Genomic DNA, 21,327 nt, shown 5'->3' on the forward strand with positions numbered 1-21,327 from the left:
GTAGGGGAGGGACAGAGTGGTAGCAAGGTGCTTGTTGGGGGCAGGGGTGTGAGTAGGGCTAGAGGAGCCCGTGAGCCAGATGAGGCTGGCCCGTGGGACCTGGGCTCAGCATCTCGTGACCACCGGCTCCCTCACCACTGCCGCTCAGCTTCCTCACAGTGAAGGGACGCCCACCCCCTCCGCCCCACGTGGCCAGAGGGATTAAACAAATGAGAGAACCGAATCCTCAGCCCCATCCCCACCGGCCCTGTCTTCTTCCTCACCATCACCATTCAGCAGCAGCGGCATCCTGGTCGCCGTCGTAGCAAGCACGTACACATCACGCACTGGGGCCGACACTAAGTGCCTGTAAGTGGGAGAGCGGCTCCCGTGCAGTTCGATAGAAATGATTTGCAGCTAACTCCAGTTTCCGCTTTGTCAATAACTTCTTGGTCAAGATGGCGTCGCCCTCTGGGCCTCAGGTCTCCTGTCTGTAACGTGGAGATAACGGTTGCATTCTGCAAAGGGCTCTTGTAGGTTTCTGTGCGTTGCGGCACCTAGGATGCTCGGAAGAGGTCCTGGCAGTAGCCGACGATTTCCAAGTGCTGCTGGAGCAGGGTGGTGGGCAGTGTCCTGGGGAAGGATGGAAAGGGATGCATTTGGTGTCACAAATATTGTACCCACAATGACTTGAATGCCCCATAAACACCCTCTTAACACTCTCAAAACCAGTCACATCATTTCATCATCGTTACTGTCCACAGCCCTCGAGTGGCTTTTCCTCTACGTCTCAGCCAGTGGTATCAGCAGGGACCTCGTCAGTGGATATTACCCTCTATTCTTCTCCCCACTCTCCATCCCCCTCCCAGTCAAGGGGGACCAGATGCCATTGCTTCTGCTCCTAAGTGTCTCTTGTTAGGCTCCCTGCTGCACACCCTATCCCCTGTCCATCACCCACCCAGCCCCCTCTCTTCTCTGTGAAGCGTTTTGCAGCTACCTCCTCCTGGTCCCATGGTTTCTGCCTCCTCCTTCCCAGGCTGCTCTCCCCCCACTAGCCCAAGGAAGCTTTCTGAGTCCCAGACGTGGCCCATAACTCCCCTCCTGAGCACCCTTCAGAGCAAAAGGTGGTCAGTCATCAAAGTGTTCAGGGGCCATCGGCTGGGTCCCACACCAGCCTGGGCCCAGAGTGCAGGAGGGGATGGCGGCAACATGTGCCAAGAACCCCGCTCCTTGTACATTTGCCTAACAAATGTTTATCCTTCGCCTTCTCTGGGCCAAATGCGGTGCCTTGCACACGCTAGCCAGCTCATTAGTCCCACCTGCAAGGGAGGTGTCATTGCTCTGTTTTGCAACGAGAAACTAAAACCCAGAGAGGCTCGCTGGCTGGCCAAGGCCACACAGCTGGCACACGGGTTGGAGCCTCGATTCTGATGGCACGGTCTCTGTGGCCAAAGGCACTATGCACTCTCCCCTGCAGGCAGCACATGGGAGCCACAGAAAGTCCCAGTGGGCCTGGCGGGCGCAGCCTTACTCCCTGGCTGTAAAGGGAATGAGGGGGTGGTGTGGGAGCTGTGGCAGGGCTGGGACACAAAGATGAGACCTCGGAGCAGGGGGCAGGAGCAAAACCCTATCTCAACCAGCTGCGAGGCAGGGAGGCACGCGGGCCAGGGGCAGAGTGTGAGCTGGGGGTGGAGTGGGGTGAGTCCGGCAGCCACGGAGAGCCATGCACCAGACTAAGGTGAGGGAGAGGGGCCAGGGTCAAGATGCAGGGGGGCAACGGGAGGAGGTCAGGGGCAGGGTGAGCCCGGGGAACTGGGGAGTGGCCTACAAGGGGCACTACCCTTGTGGCGGGTGTAGGATGTTGAGAGGACATTAGAAGGACAAAGTGAGGAGCCAGGGAGGCCTGCCTCCACCCTTTGCCACCCCTGTCATCCCCGAGCCCCCCTCTGCTGCCCTTCCGCTGGCGCCACTCCGCTGCTCCTTGCATGGACAGTGCAGGCTCGCCCCTCTTGCAGCTTTCCTGGCCTGTCTCCTCAGGCACAGCGAGCCCACTGTCCCAGGGCACCCAGACTGTCTGGGCACCGGCCTGTCCCCAGTGCAGGGGCTGAGGCTAAGTCGTCCCAGGTCCCCAGGTCCTGACATGATCCATGTTTGCCAAGAGATGAAGAGCAGAGGGGAGCTCCGGCTTCCAGTGCTCACTGCACTGGTGATGTCTGGGAGCCTCTGCCCCCGCTGGGCCTCAGTTTCCTCTTGGGTACGGAGGGGGCCAGATGGCCACTGAGGGGCCCTGCCCACAAACACCAAAGCCTGTGATGTGACTGCGACGGAGGGAGACACAGAAGAAGGCCCGGGGCAGAATCTCCACTCTGCACTGTCAAGCTCTTTGCTTTTTATAGTAATTACCACTTAGTACTTGGGCGTCGGGCCGTTGTCAACACTGGGGTTTCAGAATACAAGGACATCCCAGCCCTTGGCTCTCCCTCGGCTTGTGTTCTCATCCTCAGCCCCCACCCCGTCACTTCGTCTCAGCACAGCTCTGTGTGGCCCATTGCCCAGTGCAGCCAGGAAGATACTAGTAGTCCCTGGGGGCGATGACAGAAAAGACTGGGATTATCCAGGACCAGCATGAAAATTCATTGCCACATTTCCGCTGTGTGATTTCCCAGAATGATCCGAACCAATTCGTGTGTGCAGGATGGAGCTCCGCTTCTGCCAGTGCGTGGATTCTGTGACCGTGTATCGGACACCTGCTCTGCACCAGGCCCAGGCCTGCGTCGTGGTGGCCTGGGGGCGGGGCCGGCCAGGGGCGCTCTTGCCTTCCGTGGAGGCTGGAACCCGGGATGTCCTGTGCCCTCCTGCTTGCCAGCCCCGTCTCATTCCAGCAGGGGCTCTCCGGAGAAGAGAGGTCCCAGGACAGTGTAACTTGCTGGGCTCGGCAGTTCTGTGCAGGGGCAGCCAGGCCTGAGGAGAGGGTAGGACGGTACTTCCTGCTGCAGGTGCTGAGCGGTGGTGGGTGCGCAGAGCTGCTAGAGGGATTCGTTCAGCCAGACGAGGAACTCAGTAGGAGCAAACGGCAAGCATCTTGTGGAGAGGTAGTGCCCAGGCAGGGGGTGAGGGTGTGCTTGGGGACAATGCCATGCAGTCCTCAGTTCCTGATGTGGCCTTTCCTTACCCACCCCACCCAAGGCTGCTTTGCCCTGCTTTTCTGTGCCCCCAGGCCCAGGCCCCACTTCTGCTCCTCCCATGCCTGGCATGCCAATGTGGCTGTTGGCTGGGACCTCAGTTCTTCCTGACGTGGGCTTCTGCACAGGCTGCCCGAGTGTCCCTGTGGTGTGGCAGCTGGTTCCCTGGGGAGAGAGGGGTCCAAGAGAGAGCAAGGGGGAAACCCATATCTTTCTTTGACAGAGCCTCGGAACGCACCCCCCATCCCATGACATCGGATCGGGTAGGTACACACTCCGCTGCATCCGGTGCAGGAGAACCAGCCGGGGTGTGGACACCTGCAGACGAGGACCCCAGAGAAGGTGTGGACCCCGCAGTGGGCTGATTTGTTTGTACGGCTTGGCCTGATTGCTGAGCGTAGAACTGCAGAGCTCAAGGGTTCCCAGGGGCTCCTGGGGCCCCGGGGGCTCAGAGCTTCCGGCAGGGGTTTTGCCCCTATGGTAGATTGGAAGGCTGGCCAGGTGGCTGGCCTGGAGCTGCTCAAGGACAGAGAGGACCCTCGGTGTGGGGACTCAGGCCGCTTGTCTCCCACATCAGCTCTTTCTCCAGCTTCCTCACCCAACACTCAGTGGTGCTTCCTCTCTGGGCTGCTTCACACAGCTGCATCTGTTTTCCCCAGTCACACCTGGTTAGAGGCTCACTGTGGTCACTCCAAGAGGTAGTGAGTGTCCTGGCTCTCGATGTGTGCGGGCATGGGCTGCACAGCCAGTGAGCGGGACTGCCTCGGAGGTGAGATTCTGATAGGCCTCCCCCAGCCCTGAGTTTCTAAGACTCCCCACTTTCTCTGTGACCTGTCTGCAGGTGGGCAAGGGACCAGCCCCCTGCAGGAGGCCTCAGCTGAGCCCCTAGGATCCCCTGAATGGGGCTCTGGTCTATGGAAGCTGTCCTCTGGCCCCCCTCCCCGCCCCCCACAACCTCCCACCTGTAGGGTCTAAGTGCCCGGAATCCTGGCTTCCCGCCCAAGCTGCCCACATCCCACTTGGGAGCCTTCCCCCGACCATCAGGACCATTAGAGGCCTCCTAATGCCACCTGACCTCAGGCCTGTGATGGGCCCTGCGCCGGCTGCACATGCATCATTAACACAGAGAGAGCAGGCGAGAAGCGCTGGGTGTCGTCCACGCTGGCGTCCCCTGTGCATTCTTTTGCCGTGTTTGGAGTATCCCTCTGGTGACTCAGCGATGCCCCCTCCCGGATCTGCCCTGGGAGTCAGTGCTGACGGGGGTGGGGGCCAGCACCCGCTGCGGAGGGCAGCTGGCAGCATCGACACCAGGGACACTGGGCTGGGCAGGCCTGGCACTTTCAGGCTGGGGAGGGGAGCGGCTTGAAGGGTCAGCTCCTCTACGCGTCCCCTGTGCTGAGAAAGGGGCCAAGACTCGAGGAGGGAAGCAGCCTGTGTAAGGTCACAGCGAGGTGGGGCACAGGCCTGGGCCCCTGTACTACCCCTCTTGCTGCCTGTCCCCCGAGTCTCCCCTGAACTGAGTCTTAGGCCTCCCCAAGTGGACAGAGGGGAATTCTGGGCAGAAGAGGGCCTTCCTAGTATCCTGAGGAGCCTGTGAGAAAGTAAGAGGAAAGCCCCCTACCCTGCAGTTGCATTGCCTAAGGTTAAAAATGCTCAGCTCTGATCGGGTGTAGGACCTTGGCCCAATCACTTTTTCTCTCTTGGCCTTAGTGTCCTCATCTGGAAAACAAGCACAGTAATGTCTGCCTGTCTGCCTCCTGCCTCCCTCCTTGGGCTAGTGAGGCTCAAGAGAGGTGGTGGAGGGAGACCGAAGCTTATGGAACATAAGATTACATTCGAAATACCAGACACATCTTCTCTTTCCTGGTTTCTAGAACTTTGCACCTTTCATTGCAGAATCAAATATTGGGCTGGTTGACGTCAAGGTAAATTGAAATCATAAGAGGAATGGGACAGTAGCTGTGAGGCCCCAATCCCTGACATTCAGGAGACCCTGGTGTCAAGCCCAGCTCTGCTCCTTATAAGCTAATGGTCTCGGTCAGGACCCTTCTTCTCCCCTTCTTCTTCTCATTTTCTCCTTCTGTGATATGGGTAGGGAGTTGGGAGGGAAGAGATTAGAACTCCTTGGAGAGTATACCAGCTCCAAAGTCATTGGGGGCTCATTCAGACTAAAAGGTAAATGACTAATTTCAGGTCCTTTCCTACCAGCAAGTTTGAGAAGGGGGTTCAGAGTCCAGGGAAGCACATGATACTTGGAGACAGAAGGGGGTAGATGATGGTAGTGAGGGTGAGTTTTGCCAACTGCCTTTTTTCCCCAAAGGGCCAGCACTCACTCGGTTTCTTCCCATTTTGCAGATGAGTAAGCTGATCTATAGGGAATAGAGTGAGTTGTCTCAAGTCACAGAGCCAGAGAGAGGGATAAAATGGGCCCAGGTCTGCCCAGTCCCCTGTAATGGAGGAAGTAGCAAGGAAAGGAAAGGGGCTACCAAGGATCGATCACCTCTGTGGGTTTTCTGCCAAGTGCATCCCCTCCAGGATCTCATTTCATTCCTGCAACTTCCTGGAAGTGGGTGTGGTTAGTGTCCCCATTTTACAGATGGAAACACTGATGTTTGTGCAAGTGAGCAGGACCCCCAAGGGCGAGGAGCCAGTGGCCTGATTTCTGCTTGCTCGCGGACGGCCGAGTGGGGCCACGTGGCTGCGGCCACCTGGGTAACCCCCAGTCAGCGTGGGGGGCTGTGATGGACTGGGTCTGCAGCCACGCCGAGTCAGGGGATGTGCAGGAGCGGTAGCTGCCGTCTATGCAAACGAGGTCAGCTCCCAGCAAACACATGGTGGAGAAACCCCCTCCTTCCCCTCCGTGTGCCCCCAGCCTCTGCTTTGTGACACCTTCACCGCTGCAGCTGCCCTCACTCCGGCTGTGGTTCCCAGGCTAGACCAGTTCATGAGCGCTGTGCCCACCCCCTGCGGAGTTTCCCCGAGGCCATCTGGAGGCAGTCACCGCCCAAGCAAAGGTCTGCTGAAGGCGCCAGCGCCACAGTCAAAGGCTGACAGAAGCATCCCGGGGGCATGCCTGTGTCACTTCCAGGGCCAGTCTGACCACTGTCAGTGGCACGTTGGATCAGAGAGTTCCTCAACCTGTAAGGACAAGTCTGGCCTTCTCCGTCCCCAGTGCCTGAACACTTCTCCCTCTGTCTCACCTCTGTGCCTTTGCTCCTGCTGTTCCCTTTGGCTTATCCTTCACTCCTGGTCCTCTCCACCTGTTGTGACGCCTTGGCAGAGCCAGTCCCACACCCCTGCCCGGCACCGAGTGCCCTGGCTCCTGGTGCTACCTGCCAGTAAGTGCTGCTAGACCCCGGCAGACCGGGCTGGTACGGCTGGGCTGAGGCTGGTGGATGTGTGCCTGACCCTGGATTGAGTGCTTTATGCACAGTCTCACCGAAGCCTCACAACCCAGAGGGCAGGCATGCTTTTCATTCTTGCTTTACAGATGAAGAAGGGTGCTCAGAGAGGTCAAGTCACTTACTCAAGGTAACACAGCCAACCAAGTGGGAGAGGTGGATAAGGAGCTGGGAATTTGTTTGCAAAGCCTATAATTAAAAATAAGACTGATCCTTCTTTAGTCTTTTATTCCCAGGGCCAACAGGATGCAGAGTGATTAAGGACCAGTAAGTGTCAGGTTAATGTTCAGATAATGAGACTGGATGCTCTCCCCGGGTGTGCGCCCCTAGGAGTGTCCGGCGTGCGTCCTGCCGCTCCGGGCACTACCCTCCTTCCCTTCCTGTGGGCTCCCGCGGGCACAGGCGAGGCTTCCCAGATGGGCTTCCCGGCAGTACGATGGGCGCAGGATGGTTATAGCCATCTCATAGAGAGGAAACTGGAAACTGAGGCCCAGGGAGTTCCCATCCATGTCGCTGTGGAGCCAGCTTGCAGCCCAGGCTCTGAGCTCTGAGTCCTGCTCCTTCCCTGGGCTGGCAGGAGGAAGCCTTCCTTACCAAAGCCACCGGGCTGCTGCTGGCCCGTGGTGACGAATGAGGACGAGGGGCCAGTCTCTGAGAAGAGAGGAAATGCCAGGCTGTGGGGGATTCCTCTGGCGGCGCCGCACCCCGGGTCACTTCCTCTGGACACTCTCGTTTTCTTTGTCACTTGCTGTAGTTTCTGCTTTTCTTCCCTCGTTCCTTTTTTTCAAGGTCACTTTCATTTCCGTCTCTCAGTGTCTCCCCCACCCCACCCCCACCCATGGTTTCTGTGCCCCCATTTCGCTCCTACTGCCTCAGGCTCCCCAGCGGCCTGGCCTACCTAGGCCTTGCCCCGCCCCCAAGCTGGGGCGGGGGGTGGAGATGGGGAGAGGCCGTCCCCCTGTGCCTTCCCCCACAGCAGGAGAGGGGAGGTGGCTCTCCATCGCCCAGAGAGGCCAGGCCGAGGCTACCGGAACCTAGGCTCTCAACTTAGCTTCTCTGGGCCCCAGGCTCCTCATCTGTGAAATGAGAGTAAGAACGCCGACCTCAGAGGATGTGAGCAGACAATGAGATGACACATGTAAAGCTCAAATAACTAGTATTTAGAAAAACTCAATAAATACCAGTTCTGTGTCGCCAGGAAATGCCTCTGAGTCCAGTCTCCTACATCTGTGGTCGTCTCCCCCCTCCTGCCCATCTTCGCTGGGACCCACGTCTGGCCGGAGGCACGGAGGCCTGCGCGGGAGAGGACTGAGAGAGGAAGAGAGCGTGACCGCTCGCACCCTCTAAGCTGGTACGGCTCTCCAGTCCGAGCGGGAATCCCCGCCGCCGCCGTGCCCGGCACCCCGGCCTCCCGCCCTCCCGCCCTGCAGACGGCCAGCAGCGAGGAGCTCGGGACTTCCCAGGGCAGCCCCTCCGCTGTCTGACAGCTCTGCTTGCTGGCAGCCTCTTCCTTCTGGTCAGCTGAGACCTGCCCGCCTTCGCTTCCACCGTCTGCCTTTGGCCATCGGCAGAGACCGCTCTCTTCTCCCCTGTTGTTCCAGATGTTGCCATACTGCCCCCAGGCCAGGAAGACTGGCCCGCATCCCTGTGCCCGGTCTGAGACGCAGTATAACCACAGCGGTTCAGACCTCGAGCGCTAGAGCCCAACTCCCCCACTACACCTCCTGGCGCTGCCTCTTGCTACCCAATGTCACGTTGTGCCCTCTGTGCCCCGAAGAAGGTAAGAACTGTGGGACTGGCACGGCAGGTGTGTCATGTGCCGGCAATGAACGTACCTCCCTCCACTGTTCCTGTTCAAGACCAAACAGCCACGATTCTTTTTAATTAAAAATTGTAGGTCTAGGGGCGCCTGGGGGGCTCAGTCGTTAAGCGTCTGCCTTCGGCTCAGGGCGTGATCCCAGCGTTCTGGGATCGAGCCCCACATCAGGCTTCTCTGCTGGGAGCCTGCTTCTTCCTCTCCCGCTCCCCCTGCTTGTGTTCCCTCTCTCTCTGGCTGTCTCTCTCTGTCAAATAAATAAACAAAATCTTAAAAAAAAAATTAGGTCTAAATAAAATAAATATTGATTAAAATAAATTGTTCTTATGAATTCAAAATTTTACTTAAAAATAAATTAAAATGTAAACATTTTTTATAATCGACATACAGCATATTAATTTCGGGCGTACAACATCATGATTCAGCATTTATATACATAGTGAAATGATCACGGCAGTAAGTCTAGTTAACATCTGTCACTGCACGTAGTTCAGAAAAATTTTTGTGTGTGTGATGAGAACTTTCAAGGTCTCATCTCTCACTGGCTTTCAAATATACAATACAGTGTTATTAACTGTAGTCACCAGGCTGTACACTTACACCCCAGGAGGGACTTATTTATTTATTTGTTTGTTAATTTTAGGGCTTCTTTGTTTTTTAACTCAAGTTTGTACCTTTTGACTTCTTTCACCCATTCTGCCCTCCGCCCACCCCTCCGCATTCTTAGCAGCCACTCAAAGGACATCATTCCCAGCCCCCTTCCAAACCTTGTAGTCTTCTGGCCTCCACTTGGCAATGTCCCTCTTGGAGGAGGAGGCTTGACCCCTGGGGGAGCCCCTGGTCAGGAAAGAGCCTGGTTTTGGAATGACGCCTGTGCTCCCATCCCAGCTCCCCACCTCCCCCCTCTCCTGGGGCCTGACGTACCCAAGCCACATCGCGGTCCGTGTGCTCCTGAAGGGCCTACAACAATGTTGGAGACATGAAAAAAAAAAAAAAAGTTTGGGTTCCAAAATACAATGGCTGATCAAAATGAATGTTTAGTTAATATATTCAAACATGATTAATTGTTTGCTTTCGTATTTATAAAAACGGCCCTCTCTTTTGAGGGCTGCAGTGCTGCGCCTTGCCAAGGTTTCTGATGATAGACGATGATTGCTGAGAAGGCAGAGCCGATCGTTAATCTTATTAGTTACTCACTGCAAATAATTTCAAAAGCAAAATTATTTTAAAAATTCAGAGTTTTTTTCCAGCCAAAGAGAACATTCAGGAGATGTGTTTTGTATAATATGGGAGAGGCCTCCAAAAGTAACAGCACCTGCGTCTTAGAATGGCCCTGGGACGGGTTTGTTTAGTCTCTGAGTCACTCCCCCCTCACCGGTGACATGGGGGCAATACTCCTGCTTCCGGGGTTGTTGAGCCTAGGCTGATCTCTGGTAGTGTCTTTTGAGGACCGTTGGGAGAAGAGACAGAGGACCGGTGACCCTGGTTTCTTATGCAGTTTGCATACAGACACTGGCTTATTAGCTTTATTCGTGGGTCCTATGGATCTTTGGTCCATGCCACTACCCATCCTGTTTGGAAGGAAGCAGTACCATCAGCAACAGATAATAGTTTGGTCTCTGGGTGCTTCTGGAATATTCTCCGTTACCCCTTTGCTGTTGTGTCAGGCAGTCCCACAACAGCCCTCCCCACAAGATGTCCCTCCCCAGCTGTAGCTGTAGAATTCATCAGGAAGAGATGGCTCTGCTCTCTTTCATCTCGACAGCTTTTCCTCGTAAGGAACCATCATTCCTTGTTCTGTAACTGGGAGAGGCTTGTGGCAGAGATGGGAAGATGCCAACTGGATAGGTGGGGCCAGTTTCGAGGCCCAGCTGCATTTATGGCCCTCTTGAAACATTCTTAGTCCAGGGATGCCATTCATAGTGTGGAGGGGCCTTTATATGGGCCCATCCTGCCTAGGGTCGCCTGTTTCCTACAAAGAGGGTAGGAAACATTGAGTCCTGGGTTTTGGTTCTGCCTTTCTCACCCACTTGCTGTGGGACTTTGGACAAGTCACTTGATTGCTCTGAACCTCAGTTTCCTCCTCTGTGAATTGGGGCAACAAACAGCCGGCCCACCCCTTTCCCAGGGTTGATGTGGGATTGTTGGTGGGAAAGGCTTGAAGACTGTCATTTTGAAGCTGCAGGGCGGAGAAGCCCATCCTCTTCTTTGTCTGGGTGGGAGGGCCCTCCTGGAGTCCTTCACTGGCTTCTGCTGTCTCCAGCCCGAGTCCTGCCCCAGCCCCGTCCAGGCCTGGAAGCCACACTGTCCTGCCTGAGATGGAGCCCCTGCCCTCAGACAAGACTCACAGTGACCTCAATGCAGACCAATGACTCGCCAATCCAACACCACCCCCCTTGTCCTTGCAGCGGCTGTGTCTTTAAAAGTAGAATAAAACAAAATCAAATAATCACCGGGATAAAAAATATATCTCGCAGATCTGATAAAGATAGTCATTTCTTCTTTCCCCTCGCGTCACCCACTGGACATAGCCGTAATCAAACACGGGGATTTGTTAAATCAGGGAAGGACTTTGAAGTGATCCCATGTCACCCAGCCTTTGTCATCAGTGTAGATTTGCCGACCGAAACCAGAGATGTTGAGTGACTTACCCGGGTTTGTGCAGGGTGTGTGTGCCAGCTGGTGGGGCTGGGGTTGGGACCTCCAATTCTTAGCAGGGCACCAGACGCACCTTAGCTGCACATCTCCCTGCCTAGGCTCCGCCCCCTGCCAATTACGTGCTCCCAGACTGTGACATCAGCTCAGAGCTGGATGCCCCTGGTCTCCATCGTCTGTCTCAAAGACCAGGGAGGGTAGGTGTGGCCAGATGTCCCGGAACCTCCTGAGCGTGTGATCTGAGCCAGTCTGCTCGCCGGTCCTCAGTTTTCCCAACTGCAGAATGGTGTTCTTTTATAAGCATTTTTATTCACTTTCTCTGGCAGCAATAGTGCCTGGTGAAGAGAAGTTCATCCTACATTGGTTCAGTACCGGGCGTTACCCGGGAAGGCGGTCTCTTCTCTGCGGGGTGCCCCGCCCCGCCAGCTGCTCCCGGAGGAGGTTCATGGGTAGCACTGTGTGGCGGGAGTGAGCATACAGGAGACTTATCTTAGAGTTGCCTTTGCCGAGCACACTTTTTACCTAAGTTTTCTGCTTGGGCTAGAGACTGACTCTGTGTCTCCCCCAGATGCAGATGTTGGAACCTAACAAATGTGATGGTATTGGGAGGTGGGGCCGGTGGGAGACGATGAGGTGGTGAGGGTGGAGCCCTCAGGGTGGGATCAGCACCCCTGGAAAAGATCCAGAGGGTTCCCTCGTCCCTCCCACCATGTGAGGACACAGCAAGGAGATGGCCATCTACGAACGAGGAAGCAGGTCCTCACCAGACACTGAACCCGTGGATGCCTTGATCTTGGGCTTCCCAGACTCCACAACTGTGAGAAATAACTTTCTGTGGTTTATAAGCCACCTTGTCTATGGATTTCTGTTAGAGCAGTCTGGACGGTTTGCTCCTTTGGAAGGTGACATGAATGGTGGCAGAAGGGAATGTGAGAGCTCGTCCCGAGACACCACTGGCTGCTTCCCCTGCAAACTAGCAGAAGGTGACCCACGTTTAGGCAGCCCCTGGCTGTTGTGATCCCCGGAGACACTAAAGGCTGCGTTCTCTGGGTGTGCAGGCAGATGATGACATTCGAAGGCCGCGGGGAAAGCTCCTTGCCCTGCGTTTCCAGAGCTGAGCTGCTGATAGCTCCAGGAGGGCTCGGGGGTCCTCTGTTGTCGTTCACTCTTGAGCGCGAGCTACGAGATCAGATTGCTCTCCAACCTTGACCAGGAGAAACCTTGAGCAACGCTTCACCCCGTGTCTGAAAGTTGTGCTGTTTTCAGTTCCACGGCTGAACTAAATCGATACCTCGCGCTCCCCAATTTGCAGTAAAGAACAAAATGATTACTTAGGAATTATCTCAGTTTTACGTTTTTCTCCCATTGTCTTTTCTTCGGCTCCCGGCCCTGGTACTGCGTGAGCGCTGCTGAGTGCTCGCGGGCAACAGAGTGAGACGTACGAGGAGCAAACCAATATTAACGGGAATGATCAGAATCAGGCAATTCTGCGGGAGCCTCACGGCGTCTTTTGTGGTGGTGGATGGCCATGTGTGTGGGTTATGATGTTTATGGTGTGGATACGCTTTTCGCTAGTAAGATGGCTCCCGGTTCATGGGATGGGGCCACAAGTACAGTAGTTCATGGAGCCCCCCTCCCCCACGTTCCCTGGCTTCCAGTTGTGGCAGTGGGATGAGGACAGAGGTGGTGCTAGAGGGGCCCGGGAAGGGCTGGCATGCCCCAGACTCAGGTTTCCTCCCGAGCAGGTCCCCCACCCCACCCAAGGCAGTCGAGTCCTGTTGACTCAAGATCTGTCAGGTGTTCCCCTTCCTCCTCCCCCACTGCTAACCGCTCTGTCTTACCTGGATTCTGTAGCTGCTTCTAACTGTCACCAGCACTCCAGTCTCCTCCCCACAGCGCGCCAGGGGCATCTTTTAAAAACACAAATCAGGTAACATCATCCTTTGCATAAAATCCTTTAATAGCTCCCTGTGGCCTCCAATGTTAAATGCCAAATTCCTCTAGAGTCACTTGCACGCAAGGGTCCTCGGGATCTCACCCGGCTCTTTCTCCTCCCTTTGCACTTCTGTGTTAGAACCTCCTGGAATGTGGTGCGGTTCTGTGCCTCCGGGCCTTTGCAGAAGTGCTTCCCTCTTCCTAGAAAGCTCTGGGCTGAACCTCCCTCCCCATAACTGGCAGGCATCTGTATGCATGTACACACACACACACACACACTGAGACTAATTCCTACTCAATGCACAGGTTGCAGTTTAGATGCCACTTCGGGGAAGCCTTCCTTGACTGCCCCCTCCACACCTAAGGCCGTCTGTCCAATGTGCTTCTGTGCCTGTGGACTCACTCACACCGGGACTTGTCACTCTGCCATTGTCTTTCTGTAGTTTGTCTCCCCTACTGGACCGTGTGTCCTTGCAGAATAGAGGCTCTCCTGTTGTATCCCAGCTCTACATACAATGCATTCTCAATAAATAGCTGTTGAAAGTGAGAGGAAGGAGAGAAGGAGAGAAGGGAGGGAGGGATGAAGGGAGGGAGGAGGGGAGTAAGGAAAGGAGGAAGGGAGAGAAAGAGGGAGGGAGGGAAAAAGAGTGGCCACATTTATTTTACCAATCTCATGGTTCCACGGGGGCCAGCCTCAGCATCTAAGGGGAATTCATGTCAATCCCACAAATATTTCACAAGCGCCAGCTACCTCCCAGGCCAGTGAGAAGCAGGTGGGACAAGGGCTCTGCTCTGGAGGGAGGTGAGACAAGTCTGGAGCTGGGGCAAAGCAGACCCCGTGTCCACACGACAAAGGAGACGCACACAGAGAGCCCTGGGAGGTTGCAGCCGGGAGGACGAGACCCAACTGCATGGGTTGAGGGGGAAGGTAGGGGTTGCTGGGGGTGTGTTCACTGCTAACTTCAGGGGTGATGGTTTCTTCATCGTTGAGGGTCCAGTTCAGGTGTCTCTCCCTTCAGAAAACGTCCATGCCCCCTCCTCCTGGTAGAGTCAATCACACCCCCCCACCATACTGCCCAGTGTGTTGCCTGTTAGGGAATATACTTGTATGCACCATGACACAGCAGAATGGAGGGCTGGATCACAGACTTGCAGCCACTGCCTGGGTTCCAGGCCCCGCTCTGTGCCTGGGAGCAGCGTGATTGCTATCGTGGGCAAGTTACTCAACCTCTCTGTGCCTCAGTTTACTCTTCTGTATAGTGGAGATCATTGAGATACATCCTTCATAGTATTGTCACCGGTTAAATGAATTGATAGAGTGAAACCTCAGGCCTGTGTCTAGCACAGGGTAGGGCTAGAGAAAGAATTGCTATGAATTACCCTGTGCACCCGTCTACATTTCTTCGTCTAGCTTACGAGCTTATATTGTTATGATAACATTTAGCAGAAAATCTACTCTTTTTTTAAAAAAGAGAAAGAGAGAGAGAAAGAGAGAGAGTGTGAGCCAACACACGAGCTGGGGAGGGGCAGAGGGAGAGGGAGAAGCAGGCGCCCCACTGAGCAGGGAGCCCAACGCAGGGCTCGATCCTAGGACCCTGAGATCACGACCTGGGGCGAAGGCAGACATGCTTAACCAGCTGAGCCACCCAGGTGCCCTGAGATCTACTTTTAACAAAATTGCAAACAGACGATATAGTGTCTGTTAAGTACAGGTGTGATGTGCGATGGAGCTCTCGAACTTTTTCATCTCACATAACTGAAACTTTATACCCGTTGAACAGCACCTCCCCAATTCTCTCTTCCCCCAGCCCCTGGCGACCATATTCTACTCTCTGTTTCTGTGAACTCGACTCTTTTCGTACCTTATATACGTGGAATCAAACACGATTTGCCCTCCGTGACTGGCGTCTTTCGCTTGGCATCTTGTCTTCCAGGTTCATCCGTGTGGTTCCGTATTGCAGACTTTTTCCTTTTCAAGGCCGAGTGCTAACCCGTTGTACGTCTATGGCCCATTTTCTCTCTCCACACGTCCGTCAGTGAACACTGAGGTCACATGGACATCTAGGCGATTGGAAATAATGCTGCAGGAGTATGGGAGTGCAGATAGCTCTTCAGGATTCTAATGTCAATTTTTTTTTTGGGTAAATACCCAGAAATGAAATTGTTGGATCTTATCGTAATTGTATTTTTAATTTTTTGATGAGCTGCCATACTGTTTTCCACAGTGGCTGTGCTATTCTCCATTCCCACCAACAGTGCTCGAAGATTCCAGGTTCTCCACTTGCGAGCTTCTTCTTCTTCCTCTTCTTTTTTATCATATTATGTTAGTCACCATACAATACATCCCCGGTTTCCGATGTAAGGCTCGATGATTCATTAGTTGTGTATAACACCCAGTGCACCATGCAATACGTGCCCTCCTTACTACCCATCACCGGTCTATCCCATTCCCCCACCCCCCTCCCCTCTGAAGCCCTCAGTTTGTTTCTCATAGTCCATAGTCTCTCATGTTTCATTCCCCCTTCTGATTACCCCCCTTTCTTTATCCCTTTCTTCCCCTACTGATCATCCTAGTTCTTATGTTCCATAGATGAGAGAAATCATATGATAATTGTCTTTCTCTGCTTGACTTATTTCACTTAGCATTATCTCCTCCAGTGCCGTCCATGTTGCAGCAAATGTTGAGAACTCGTTCTTTCTGATAGCTGAGTAATATTCCATTGTATATATGGACCACATCTTAATCCAGTCATTTGTTGAAGGGCATCTCGGCTCCTTCCACGATTTAGCTATTGTGGACAATGCTGCTATGAACATTGGGGTGCATATGGCCCTTCTCTTCACTACATCTGTATCTTTGGGGTAAATACCCAGTAGTGCAATGGCTGGGTCATAGGGTAGCTCAATTTTTAACTTTTTAAGGGACCTCCACACTGTTTTCCAGAGTGGCTGTACCAACTTGCATTCCCACCAACAATGTGGGAGGGATCCCCTTTCTCCACATCCTCTCCAACAATTGTTGTTTCTTGCCTTGTCAATTTTTGCCATTCTAACTGGCGTAAGGTGGTATCTCAGTGTGGTTTTGATTTGAATTTCCCTGATGGCTAATGATTTTGAATATTTTTTCATGTGTCTGTTAGCCATTTGTATGTCCTCATTGGAAAAGTGTCTGTTCATATCTTCAGTCCATTTTTTGATTTGTTTATTTGTTTCTCGTGTATTTAGTTTGAGAAGTTCTTTGTAGATCTTGGATACCAGTCCTTTATCTGTAGTGTCCTTTGCAAATATATTCTCCCATTCCGTGGGCTGCCTCTTAGTTTTTTTGACTGTTTTCTTGGCTGTTCCACTTGTGAGCTTCTTGATAATCAGAGCCTGGCTCTGGTTCTACCTGTTCGACCCGTAGCTCCCTCAACCCCTTGCGTGGGAATGACACTCACTAGGCTTTGAAGAGGTGGGAGAGCCGGGACCCGATGAGCACGTTTCTGTGGATGGATCCAAAGCGATTCTAAGTGTGTCCAATGGAATCAACCCATGAATGAACCATTGGTTCCATCTGCGGGGGAGGTGCCAGCATTTTTCTCCCTCAGTCTCTTCAAGAGTTGCAGCCCCGGGGGCCTGCTCAGAGGTGGTGTTGTGCACATGTCTGCTTCAGTGTACTGATCATGGGATTCCCTGGCTGTCCTGAAGAGGTTTCAATATCTGGGACCCAGAAGGAGGCCTGGGCAGATATTGGAGGGTGGGCAGGGGAGGTGTAGGAAGGGCCAAGGTGGCTTGGAAGGGGCACTTGGCTGAAACCAAAGTCAGAGTCTGCTGTCTCAGAGAGCATGGGCCTCTGGAGTGGCAGGTGTGGCAGGGCACCCGTGACCGTCCAGTCTGAGGCCTTGTGGGACCAAATTGCTCCTCATCTTGGCTTCCGTTCTTGGCCTGGGCAGCTTAAGGGCAAGAGACAGCCTACCCTGGTGGATGGGACTTGGGGGCTGGGAGTTCCACTCTTCTGGTTGCAGACCGTGGCTCTGCTCCTTAACCAGGTGGAGGACGTCGGCCAGATGCCACGCCCCTTCGAGGGTCAGGTTCCCGGTGTGGGGTGGGCACGGACCATCATCCCACCTGGGGTGCCATGTGGTTGAGGGGAGGCTGAGGAAGTGCTCTGGCCGTCCCAGGAAACCCGAGGCTTTCAGATGAGCCTAGGACTTCTTGATGGGCACAAGGAAATTGGCCCCAGGTGCCTTGAGCAGTGGGGGGCGGGGAGGAGGCAACAACCACGTGTTGGTCAAGAATATCTATTCTGGGGCCATCTCCCTCCCACGTCAGGGACACACACATTTGGGAGACGGAATAATTCAGGTGCAGGAAGGTCCAGTCTGCCTCGCCTCTTTCTAGATGGGGGAGTTATTCACGTGAATGAAAGAATTATTGTTTGTTCACTTCTTCCACCTTAGAGAAAGCCCCAGTCATCGCTGGAAGCTGCTGTTGTTCTGTGTCCTCCAAGTTCCAACCTCTGTGCTTCTGTACTTTGTTTAGTTTTCTGCCTGTAATGCTGGGCTCATACTGAGCAATGACGTCTGTTTGGCCAAATCCTCCCATCCTTCGAAGCTCAAATGAACCCCTCCTCCCTCACCCCTCCTCTTCCAGGAAGTCCCTCTGAGGTGCCTTTTGCACAGCTACCATCCATGGCTGCTGCCGTGCACTCTGAGTCCTCCGCTCTGGCCGTTGGGCCCTGGTCTCTTATATCAATGTTGTCTTTCTTATGAACCCCGCCTGGCCATGTGCTTTTGCCCTCCTGACCTCTGGACAGGCCCTACGCCTATCAAGGTTAGTTTCAGCCTAGCCAAGGAGGAGGATTAAAACATGTACCTACACTCCGAGCTAGAATCTTCTGGAAACTTCTCTACTTCCCTTTGGCTCCCACTGCCTGGGGGGGGGGGGTGTTAAAGTCTTACGGCCTTAATTGCAGCATGTGCTTCTGTGTGTGAGTGTCTGTCTGTCTGTCTGTCTTTCTGACTGTGTCTCTGTGTGTGTGTGTGAGATAGAGACAGAAACAGAGACACAGGAGGGAATGGAAAGAAGGGGAGGGACGAAGGGAGAGGACTCAGGCCAGGCCGCACACACGATGTTATTGTTCCGAGGTGGGAGTGAAACAACCCTTACTCTCCATCAGCTAACACGCTGGGGCAGACCCTCTGCGGGATACTAAGCCTGTAGCTGGGGCAGGTCAGCTGTTCAGATCACAGCAGAGTCCAATCTCTGTCACCTTCAAGAAGAGATACTAGTGTCCTCGAAGTTTCACGAATAATTACAACGGCAAGCATTTGGCGCATTTACCATGCTAAGCCCTTTACATACGTTACCATAATTTTCACAGGAACTATTTGAGATAGATGCCCTATTAGTCCCATTTTTCGGATGAGGAAGCTGAGGTTCACAAGGACTGCACGCCCTAGCCAGCGTGAGGGACAGACACACAGCCAGTCTGTCTGGCTACTAAGCCCATGCTCATCTCCGTCGCCCACACACAGCCCACTGGGCCAGGAACCTGGACTCAGGGGCGTCAGGTGCTGGCAGTGCCTCTGGCTGCCATGTGTGGGACATGCCGTGCCCCAGCCCTAGTCCCTCCCTCTTTAAAATGGACCGAGTGCTGCTGAAGGGCCCTGTCAGCTGTCCTCTGCCGAGAGCCTGTGCTTGAGTCATTCTGCATTCTCTGAGGCTAGGATGCTGTCATGTTCCTTCTGGGATTCCCAGATTCTGGGGGATTCTGCAGCCTTCGTTGGAACGTGGGCTCCCTGATGGCAAGTGCTTCTGTGCCCGTGTGCTCTGCTCAATGTCAGGGCCCCGCACAGCCAGCACTCGGCATGTGGTAGGTACTCAATACATGTTGACTGAATGACTGTCTTACCCCCAGAGCCCCCTCCCCCACAGGCAGCAGCCAGCACCCACACTCCCACTGGAGCCCATGCCCTGAAATGTGGCCAGTCGCCCGTTCAGTGGTGGACGAGCCCTGGACTGACAGGCAGCAACCTTGCCCTCTCACCCTGCTGGGCCGCTAATCAACAGTATGACTCTGGGCAAGACAGCTGACTTCTCTGCACCTCTTTTTTCCCAAGAGCACTAGACGAGGAGTCAGAGAAACACACCAAACTCATTCCTGCCTCAAGCCCTTTGCAGGTACCATTCCTTCTGCCTGAAATACTCTTCCCCCAAAATACTCTTTCCACTGCCCCCTCGCTTCATTCAGGCCTCTGCTGAAATGTCACCCTCTTAGCATCTCACCTCCTTCGGGAAGCCTTCCCTGACCACCTTCACTCAAACACCTCCTCTGGTCCCTTTTCCTCCCCTGAGTTGTTGATTTCTTTCGTAGTACACATTACTACCTGACGATATTTATTTGTTGACTATTGACTGTTTCCCCAGTAGAATTTAAGCTCCAAGAAGGCAGGGATTTTGTTTGATTCAGTGCCTAGAATGGTGCCTGACACATAATAGGTGCTCAATAAATGTTTGTTGAAGGCAGAGAAAGGGCAAGGGCCAGACTTCCTGGGGCTGCCCTGGCCCAGAAACCTCTAGCCAGGTTCTGGTCCCCCAGAGGCTGAGCCACTTGGGACTGCTCTCTGCCCATGTGCTGACCCAGCCTGAACTCCATGAGGCCCAGACACTGTCCCAGAAGCACTCGGGGTACCTCCCTCATGGGAAAGGAAGCCCAGAAGTGCGTCCTGCCCTTGCAAGGGGAGACAGGAAGGCTGAGGCTCGGTGGGGGGCTGCTGTTTTCTGTTGAGATAAGAGTAGTTGTTGAGTCAACATACCCATTCTCCGTGACGTACACTGAAGGTCTGGTGTCTGTTGCCAGCACTCAGACAGCTGGAAAAGGAGGGTCCTGTGTCTGAGAGGCAGGGAGAGGAGTAAGGTGCTGGATTTTTACCCAGCTTGGCTTCCTAAAACAGCTTTGCTCACCTCTCCCCCTCTCTTGACCCCTCCTGGCTTCCCACAGGTCTTCAGTGACCGCAGGAGTTGCAGCCCCTCAGCCTGGAGCTCACGGCTCTCCATGACCCAGGCCTGCCTCTCTTCCAGGAAGCCCTCCCTGACCACACCCACCCATGAGACCTCTCCGTCACTGGGCCCCTCCAGCTCTCCTGGATTTGCCCACTTCTAGAGGATGGGAAATCGATAGGTCACAACTCTATACCTGGTAGGCACCTCCTGCCTGTGGGAGGCCCTGAGCAAGAACGGGAGAGCGCTGGGGTCGGGCAGTACCGTCTGTCCATCCTGGCTTGATCCGGGGAGGTCTTAGACAGGGATGCACCTTATGCTCTGTGAAACCTCATTCTGCCTTAGCCCGGCTTCCTTTCTCTGGCCTGGACTCCTGTACCAGCATCCCCATGGGCCCCCCTGCCTCCAGTTCACTCCACCCAGCTAGCTTCCACACAGAGGTCTTTCTGAAACACAGACCCGGCCATTTCCCTTCTCCAGCAAGCCCTCCGTGGACGTTCTGACCCAGCGAGCCTTCCCCCTGCCCTCAAACCCTCCTTGTGCTCTGCCTCCTCCCTGCCTTTGCTTCAATCATTCCTTCTGCCTGGAATGTCTCTCCCTCCCTTCCTCATTCTACTAGACCTGCTTCTTTCTTTGGAATTCCCAACCCCTCCAGGAACATTAGGCCACTCTGGGTCCCCAGCTGTGTGTCACTCCTCACTTATTTGCACAGAAATGTCATCCTCTTAGAATTCCACCTCCTTAAAGAAGCCTTCCCAGACTACCGCCACCCAGACACCTCCTTGGTCACTTTCCCTCCTTCCCCCAAGTTCCCCAGGCACCTCTGTGGCCTTCAGGATTGGCCCAACACAGAGAAATGCTCAGGTGAAGGTTTCTCCTGGTGGATGGTGCTGTCTGTGGAGGGAATTCTGTGAGCCCAGCCTGGCTCTCTATCCGTGTTGGTTTATCAAAGCCAAGCCACACTCCTTAAAAAAAGTCATAGTCTTTTCTGCTTATGATCAGACCAAGGGCCAGAGATGCTCGGGGCTTTGCCCGAGCTCACAGGGCAGTAGGTGGCAGACTGGCCTGGGGTCCCTGGTTGGGCTGATTTTGCAGCTTTCCTCCACGCGGCTGGACTGTGACAAAGGCAAAAATAACAAATCTCTTCCCGAAACGCGACTGTTGATGAACTGCCCTGGGGGTTTTGTTTGTTTGTTTTGCTGTCCAGTTGTGTGTCTCCCACGAGCGCTTCCGTCCCAGCCCCGACAAGCCGGTGTGCAAGGGGCCTCTGTCCCCATCCACCTTCTCAGGGTCCCTCACCAGGCCTGCTGTCTGGGACCCAGGCTCTAGACCGAGGTCAGACCTAGTGCTTCTCTCTAGGGCTCCTCGGAGAGCTGGG

The 21,327-nt window shown here is 54.4% G+C and overlaps 1 protein-coding gene across 12 annotated transcripts in view; it reads left to right on the forward strand.

Moving 5' to 3' along the window:
- HIVEP3 (HIVEP zinc finger 3) overlaps positions 1-21,327 on the forward strand; it is a 450,052-nt gene that overhangs the window by 260,574 nt on the left and 168,151 nt on the right. The gene's annotated exons all lie outside the window — the stretch shown is intronic.

Source organism: Ursus maritimus, unplaced genomic scaffold (genome assembly GCF_017311325.1).
Source record: "Ursus maritimus isolate PB19 unplaced genomic scaffold, ASM1731132v1 scaffold_12, whole genome shotgun sequence".
In the NCBI taxonomy this organism is placed as follows: Eukaryota; Metazoa; Chordata; class Mammalia; order Carnivora; family Ursidae; genus Ursus; species Ursus maritimus.